Genomic DNA, 8,170 nt, shown 5'->3' with positions numbered 1-8,170 from the left:
TATATTATATATTTAAGTAAACCGTATTTGTTAGTAGTATATATGTTAATATAATTTTTAAATTAAAAAAAAAAAAATTATGGTTTTGTATTTGAGGTGTCCTGAAAGTTATATTATGGTTATTTTAGTCCCTTAAGAAATATTTTGTTATTTAATAAATATTTCGCTCACTTTTAAATATTATTTATTAACTATCATTGTTTTTAAAGATTTAGACTCAAAATGTCCTTTTTTAATATAAAAGGTGCATTACACTGCACATGCCCACTGGATTTCGTTCGGACACTTTTGTCGTGTCGTGTAATGCACATGAGTGCAGTAGGAGGGCTGGAGAGATGATTGTAATCATGTAGGTTAATCCGGAACAGTCCCGGCTGACGAGTGAAAGGCAGAAATGGTGCTATTCTACTCCTGTTTGTTATTTAGAGCATGAAACTGTGACAGAGATGGACTCAGGTTGGTCTTTACTTATTCTTATGCACAAAACAAAAAACTGAGCCGCTTTTTTCCACACCGTGTTTGCGAGGTTGAGTTGTTTACATGCACGTTTGACAGGATTTAGCATCTTTAGCAATGGCTACTGTGAAAGATACAGCATTGTAAAGAATTCATCGTGTTGTTATAGCACTTTATCGCTCAATATGATGCCTTAACAGTGAAAGAAAACAAAGTTTATTTCGTCTTGATACAGGATGGTGTCGTGTATCCGTAAGAAACTGCAGGCGGAAGTGAGATTCAGCACCGCTCTGCAACGGACAGCGACATTTATCAACTATTCGATATCCCGCGTTCGGTTTCTCGTGTTCGATAATACGCTAATACACTTGTCGTTTCCAGTCATTTCTGTTTTTGGTATTTATTCCTGTTAGGCAAAGAAGATACTTAAAAACTTGAGTTAGGTAACCTGCCTGCCATAAATAATGAGCCATTGAATGAAAAACAAAAACCCTCATCTATTATTAATGGGTGACAAAGGGGATGTAGTAAATTTGGATTTTACACAAATACACGCGCACACACACACACACACACACACACACACACACACACACCTGTCTGTGCATTTTAGTTTGACATGTTTTTTAATGAGTGGTGATTACACAACATCCCTACATTAATTTGTTAATGAGACACCTGCAGCTCCAGAGGAGACGTCTTTATATGGTCATCATCTTCTCACTGATGTCCACTGTTTTGTCTTGTTTCAGGGGTGGACACCAGGTTGAAGTTCACTATCGAACCTTCTTTGGGCAAAAACGGCTTTCAACAAGTATGTATTAGATGCCCATTGTAGAAGATGTGTGTCCAACTCCCCCTAAATAGGAATAAATGTACGTTAGTTGTGCATGTTTATTGTTTGTGTCTGTTTTGCTCTGCAGTGGTACGACGCACTGAAAGCAGTGGCCAGACTCCCAGTAGGGATTCCCAAAGAGTGGAGGAAGAGTGTAAGTGTGCTGGAAATGTCTCTTTTGAGACACTTGCAGTGTTTTCATATCTGTGACATTCAGGACCGGCTGCAGTTCATACTGTGGCCAGGAGGCGGAGCAGGACCGCGTGGTGCTGAAGCGGGTGCTGCTGGCATACGCCCGCTGGAACAAGACTGTCGGATACTGTCAGGGCTTCAATGTTCTGGCTGCCCTCATCCTGGAGGTCACAGAGGGAAATGAAGGAGATGCATTGAAGGTTTGCCTAAGGCGCTTTTCCACTGCATGGTATTGTTTTTTTTTAGTACCACCTCGGTTAAGGTTCCAAGCGAGCCGTACCGGTACTAAAATGTGACGTGTGAAAACTGCAGATCACTTATTGGTCAGAGAGAATCGTCACTACCAGTGTCATTGGATTTGCGACACGAGACACCAAACCCACTAGATTTAAATAGTCAGCAACAGACTCCGGAGTATCATTTGTTCGCACAACTTTTTTTTTTAAACGACCGTCGTACGCAACTTAATAAAAGAAATGGCTTTATCGTGGTCAGTAGACGATGTGGTGGAGCAACTATAACGGTCAACTATAACGAGTCGTACCACGCAGTAGAAAAGTGCCACTAGATACCTATAATCTCTGTTAATTAATTTTTTTGATGTATTTATTTTTTCCTGTTTTTTGAGGAGACACAAGAGACAGTACTGGCTTGGTACCCTAATTTTAATTTAATTTAATTAAATTTTTTAATATTTATTGCCATTTTTATTAATTTAATGTTTAAGTTTAATTCATTTCATTATATATATATATATATATATATATATGTCATGCATGATTTTATTTTTTGTTTTTTTACATCAATTGAAAATGTAATAACATTTTACAATTAAATTTTTCTATTTAGTAGTTACATGTTTAGTTTAACTTTTTAAAATTAATTGTAAAATATTTAATTACATTTTTAAAATTGTATTTGTTTTTTTATTTGTTTTATATTTTATTGTTTTAAATTAATATTTAATAATTATATAATGCATTCATATTATTGCAAGATATTATATAAGCAAGAAAATATGCAAAAAATCAATATCTTTTATCATTGTGTTTTGAAAGGTGATGATCTATTTGATCGATAAAGTGCTTCCCGATAGTTACTTTGCCAATAACCTGCGTGCCCTCTCAGTGGACATGGCTGTGTTCAGAGATCTGCTGCGACTGAAGCTTCCAGAACTTTCTCAGCATCTCCACCATCTCCAGAAAGTAGCCAATCGGGAAGGAGGAGGTGTGTAGCAACTCTGTGTGTATATATATGGATGCAAAAGAACAATGTCTATTCCAGGTCAACTGCATTGCGTTGGCATTGTGTTTCAGGCAGCTATGAGCCTCCGCTCACCAACGTCTTCACCATGCAGTGGTTTCTGACCATGTTTGCCACTTGTTTGCCCCATCACACCGTGCTGAAGATTTGGGACTCGGTCTTCTTTGAGGGCTCTGAAATGCTGCTGCGTGTAGCTCTCGCCATCTGGGCCAAACTCGGAGAGTAAGTTCATCAATCATCTGTCCATGACAGAGAGTTGCAGGATAGGCCAGATTCCAAAGAAAAATGTGATCATAAATTAAATATGAGATAATTTTCAGCTTGTATCAAGCGTTCTGCATCTCTTTCTCTCTCTCAGGCGAATTGAGGAGTGCCAGACTGCCGATGAATTTTATAGTACTATGGGCTGCTTAACACAGGAAATGCTGGAGCACAACCTTATCGACTCCAATGAACTCGTGCATGTAAGACAGAGCAAATAAAATATCATGAATAATTCATGTCCTTAATTATATATAAACCTTATCATATAGATAAAACAACTGTAATGGCTTTAATGTTACAAAATGGTGTTTGAAAATGCTGGAAGTTTGCTTTTGGGGCTGAAAGTGTGTTTTCGTCCCGACAGACGGTCTACTCCATGGCCCCGTTCCCGTTCCCCCAGCTGGCGGAGCTCAGGGAGAAATACACCTACAACATCCCCCCGTTCCCGACCCCTGTCAGAGCGAACAGCAGGTATGAGAGCTGAAGACACTCAACACCCACAGCACAGATGGCATCCGTGAGAGTTTAGTAGTCATAAACACGTGAACATCACAGCAGGATGCTGTTTTATGGCACATGTGTGTATATTGGCATGCAAATATCGAATGCAAATGTTCTGCCTTGTCTTCACAAGTTTTAAGCTTTATGCTTTATACTTGACTTTATTTTTTTTAAAGAAGAGATGTAGGCAAGCAGCAATGCAATAATAAAACAATAAAAAAATATATTAAATTTTTCTCTGTTAAAATGTTTATTTACATATTATTTAATTACATTATTTTGAATATTTTTTTCTTAAATTGTTGATGTAATTTTATATTATTATTTGTAAAATATTTTATTTTTGTGCAATATTTTAAAAATAACTTTTGTTCAATTTTAATTTCAGTTATTGTATTGTTTTATTGTAATTTACATTTTATTTTTTGTTTTTCTGTTTTATTTGAAAATATTTCATTACTTTTTAGTATAATTTTAGTGTAATTAAATAATTTTAGTGCAATTAAATATTAATTACGTTCTTTAATTATTTTTGTGCTATATGTAATTGTTTTATATTTTATTTTATATTTTATTTCATGCATGGTTTTATTTGATATTTTATGTATGCATCTTTTTTATTTTAAAATATTTAATACCATTTTTAAAAATATTATTTTTCACTTTTATTAATTCACTTAAGTTTTTATTATTTTATATAAAAATTTACTTCAAGTTTTATTACTTTATTTTTTGTTTCTATTTTTACAAATGTAAAATTATTTTATTAATAAATTAAATTATTTTACATAATTTAGTAATTTGCATAATTTAATTATTTAATTCAATTCAATTCAAATTTTTTTTTTTATTAAAATTTTTTTATTACTTTTTATATTATAATGTATAATACTTTATTTTATGCATGATATTTTCCCATGTATAGTCTGGTTTTTATTAAAATTTTTTTATTACTTTTTATATTATAATGTATAATACTTTATTTTATGCATGATATTTTCCGATGTATAGTCTGGCACTCCATGGATGGGAGAGTGATGATGATGCTGACATGGATGATGAAGACTCTATTGTCACTGCTCTGGGTTGCCTGGGGCCTCTTGGAGGACTTCTGGCTCCTGAGATCCAAAGATACCAAAAGCACCTTAAAGGTCTGTGTCTAATTAACTTTCATAAGCCAAAAATCTACTTTCGATTTAATAGTGCAGCCTCTGAGGTTACAAATGTTACTCCTGCTCCATGATTTGTATCCTGCTGAACACAGGAAATTATCAAATGCACAAGATGTTTCATTTAATGATTAGCATTTTTTGAGTCCCTAAAGCTGTATTGCCATTGTCAGAGTAAGGGTGATCTCACGGAGTAATGCAAATATGAGCTCAGTGTAGCTCATTCTGCCAGCCTAACCCTGGCAAATCCTTCCCAATCCTGTCTCAAATGGTTTTAATTCCCTCAGTGCATTTGTCAGTTCTTGAGGTACGTCGAGTTATTCCAGCAGTCCTTAATTACAGCCTTCAGTTCCAGTGCAACTAAACTAATAAAAGTTTTGGAAAAGAGCCAGCGCAGCATTACTCAAGTAAAATGTGTCACAAATATTCTTGCATTTTGATTTTGGATGTTTTCTTTGTGTTTTCATCTGTTCTACAGATCAGAGAGGGGAGCAGAGCTCTCATGGCAGTAACATGGCCGAGCTCAGTCCCGGGGCGGTGGGAGCGGGACGGGCCGAGCACCAGGCGGCCATCAACAGCATGATGCTGGAGCGCATGAGCACTGACATCAGCGCACTGAAGAAACAGTACTCACGCATTAAACAAAAGCAACAGCAGCAGACCGGACTACTGTACATCCATACAGGTAGCAGGATCTTAATTTTGAGCGTTTTACAGTTGTAGATGAGTTCAGGAGGTGACAGAAGGGATAGTATGTAGTGTTGGTCAGTGTGTTGTGACATTTTTCCCAGGACCTCGAGTGGAAGCTGAAACTATTGAACCTCATCAAGCCAGTAAACAGCAGAAGCACCACACTGGTACTGGTTTTTATAGGTCAACTATGGTTTCATTATAGATATGTGTTGCAGAGCTGTTTTGATCGGTGTCGGTCTGCTGCTGTATAATGCAATAAATCACACAATCATTTGGCATTTTGGTGACGGTTGAATTGATTAATGAAGGTTTTCCAAATCATGGGTTTTGCTTTGCAGGGAACTGGTACACGCTAAAGCTTGATAATTACTTTTTTTTTTTTTTATTATTCTTTCATTTCTTCAAATATTGGAGCATGCAATATTGCAATCGCACCTCTACAGGACATAATGGAGAATTAACGTCAACATCAATTTTAGCAATTCATAACTTCACACTATTTACATTTTTTTTACATTTTTGTAATGATTTATTATACATTCTATTTTATATTATATAGAATTTATTATTTTTTTTCAAGATTCTGGGATGAGTAGAAAGTTCAAGTCTTTACTGCCATTTTTTGGTTGAATTAAAAGATTCAAAGCATTTAATTAAAGGCATTAATTTCTTTTAAAATGAATTTATAATAGGTCGTATTTATTTTCAGGACACATTCTTATTTTGCACAACTCATAACTGCACATTATTTAAAAAATACAGAATTTTTTAACCTTAAATATTCTGTATATGAGATATTATGGAAGTAACATCGGTTGCAAACATTTTCATGATGACTTTGACAGTCTTGACCATTGATATTGATTCTTCACAGATAAGTGTCCAGCCACCAGTATCCTTCCCTCTCAAATCGGTCCCTCCCCTGTGGTCAACCATCTTCTTCTGGGCAGGAGGCCCAGACCCGGTCAACGATCCTCAAAGAATGGTGTCATCCATAACGATGGAAGTCCTCAAGCCCACTCCACACCCAGCCAGAATCAGATGATTCGGACCAGACATCATTCACCCTGGCGTACACATGTGCGCGCGCACCGAAGGAACATCGCCAGGGCACGAGCTCAACTCGGATTTGATGATTCTTTGGAGATAGAAGACGAACTAACTGATGTGAGCAAAACAGAAGAAGCATCTGAAGAGGGAAGACGTGAGGATGAAGAGCAAGAGAGGGTGGAGACCATAAGCTCAGATGTCTCTCAGCAAAACCACATCTCTGGAGAAGCAGATGATCTCCAGGAGATCGACAAGCAGTTGTCTTCTCTGGAACTGGAACCAGAACTTTCACCAGAAGCAGCTTCTGATCCAATTACACCAACTCTACAACCAGAAGCAGATTCTGATCCAACTACACCATCTCCACAGCCAGAACCAGCTTCTGATCCACCTACATCAACTCCACCACCAGAATCAGATTCTAATCCAAATACACCAACTCCACCACCAGAACCGCAGCCCGAGCCCAAACCCACGGCCTCAGCTCCGCTCCCATCCACCCGCCGTCCAGGTTCAGACTCCTCCAGCTCAGAAAGCGGAGGCTCCCTCAAAAGAAACCCTTCAACGTTAGCAGGAGAACCTTCAAAACCACAGCAGATCTTCTCCCCGTTCCCTTGCATCAAAACCCCTCGCAAGTCCATCACTGCGAGAAACTTGGGCCTCTACGGTCCAAACGCCATGACTCCAAATGTGCACTTTCCCCAGATGAGCAGAAGCATGAACCATGTTGGAAGCACCACAAAGCGCCGATGATGAATTGTCGACTACAGACAAGCACTTATTTGATTCTTCATATCAATACATTTGGGTTCAAATCTCCAACCACGAAAGCCCGTCTCTAGTATGCTTCCAGATCTACATTTAGAAACCATATTGGATAATGTAATGCTTCCATGAAGTTTATAATATGAATTTATGAAGGCTGTTTACTTCTTTGATGAAACCCTACCTAAACATCTGGGAATAATACCTGATAGACACGATCGGTTGAAGCTTTTGTGTCAATGAAAGTATCTCTTTTTGCATGTTCAGATCAGAAGTATTTGCTACGATGCACTGTGTATGTTTACTTACATGCTTCAAAGCTAGGAAAATCACAATCACATATATGTAAAATACTCATGCTAAATGACTGGGAAATGCTGCAGTTCTGCATCACACAGTCCAAAAGGATTTTTTAGCACCCAGATACACTATTTAGTCCTATAAATCAACAAATTTGCTTGTTTCTGTTGTTTTGACTACATTGGTGTTCATTTTTCAATCATGTCATGCCGTTTACTCTTGATCTTTCCTTAGTAAATTATTCAATTGCCATCTGAATGACAGAAGTTGTCATTAAGTTCTTCTCTTTATGGATGCTCTTATTCTAAGCGCTCCATCCCTTTGAATGTTTCTCTTCTCTCTATTAATCTTTGGTGCTTATGAACAGTGGATGATCACAAATGCCCCACAGAAAATAAAAGACGTGCAAGTATGGAAAAAAAAAACTTAAGTTTCTACTTATTTCCGTTGTTTCCACTCCAATTAGTCATTTGTGTTTGCAACCACAGTATTAGTTTTTCAAGCATAAAATGACACCTATCAAAACATGTTATCCAACTACATAGGTGAACCAAATGGAAATGTATGCATGTTGAATGAACGTGGCATATTCTCTTGTTTTGAACCAAAATAACCTCAAATATCTCACACTGTCATGATTATGTGAGTGTCTTCAGAGCCTAATAGAGATTGTGCTCGGGTT

General features: G+C 37.0%; 1 pseudogene; it reads left to right on the top strand.

Annotated features, from left to right (window-relative positions):
• Positions 1–7,901, top strand: part of LOC107656387 (TBC1 domain family member 30-like) — a 14,194-nt pseudogene extending 6,293 nt beyond the window's left edge.
• The last annotated feature ends 269 nt before the right edge of the window (positions 7,902–8,170 follow it).

This window comes from Sinocyclocheilus anshuiensis, unplaced genomic scaffold (assembly GCF_001515605.1).
Source record: "Sinocyclocheilus anshuiensis isolate Anshui unplaced genomic scaffold, SAMN03320099.WGS_v1.1 scaffold183, whole genome shotgun sequence".
NCBI classification, from domain to species: Eukaryota; Metazoa; Chordata; class Actinopteri; order Cypriniformes; family Cyprinidae; genus Sinocyclocheilus; species Sinocyclocheilus anshuiensis.
Note: the sequence above shows the minus strand (reverse complement) of the source record. Positions and strands in the feature narration are given on the sequence as shown.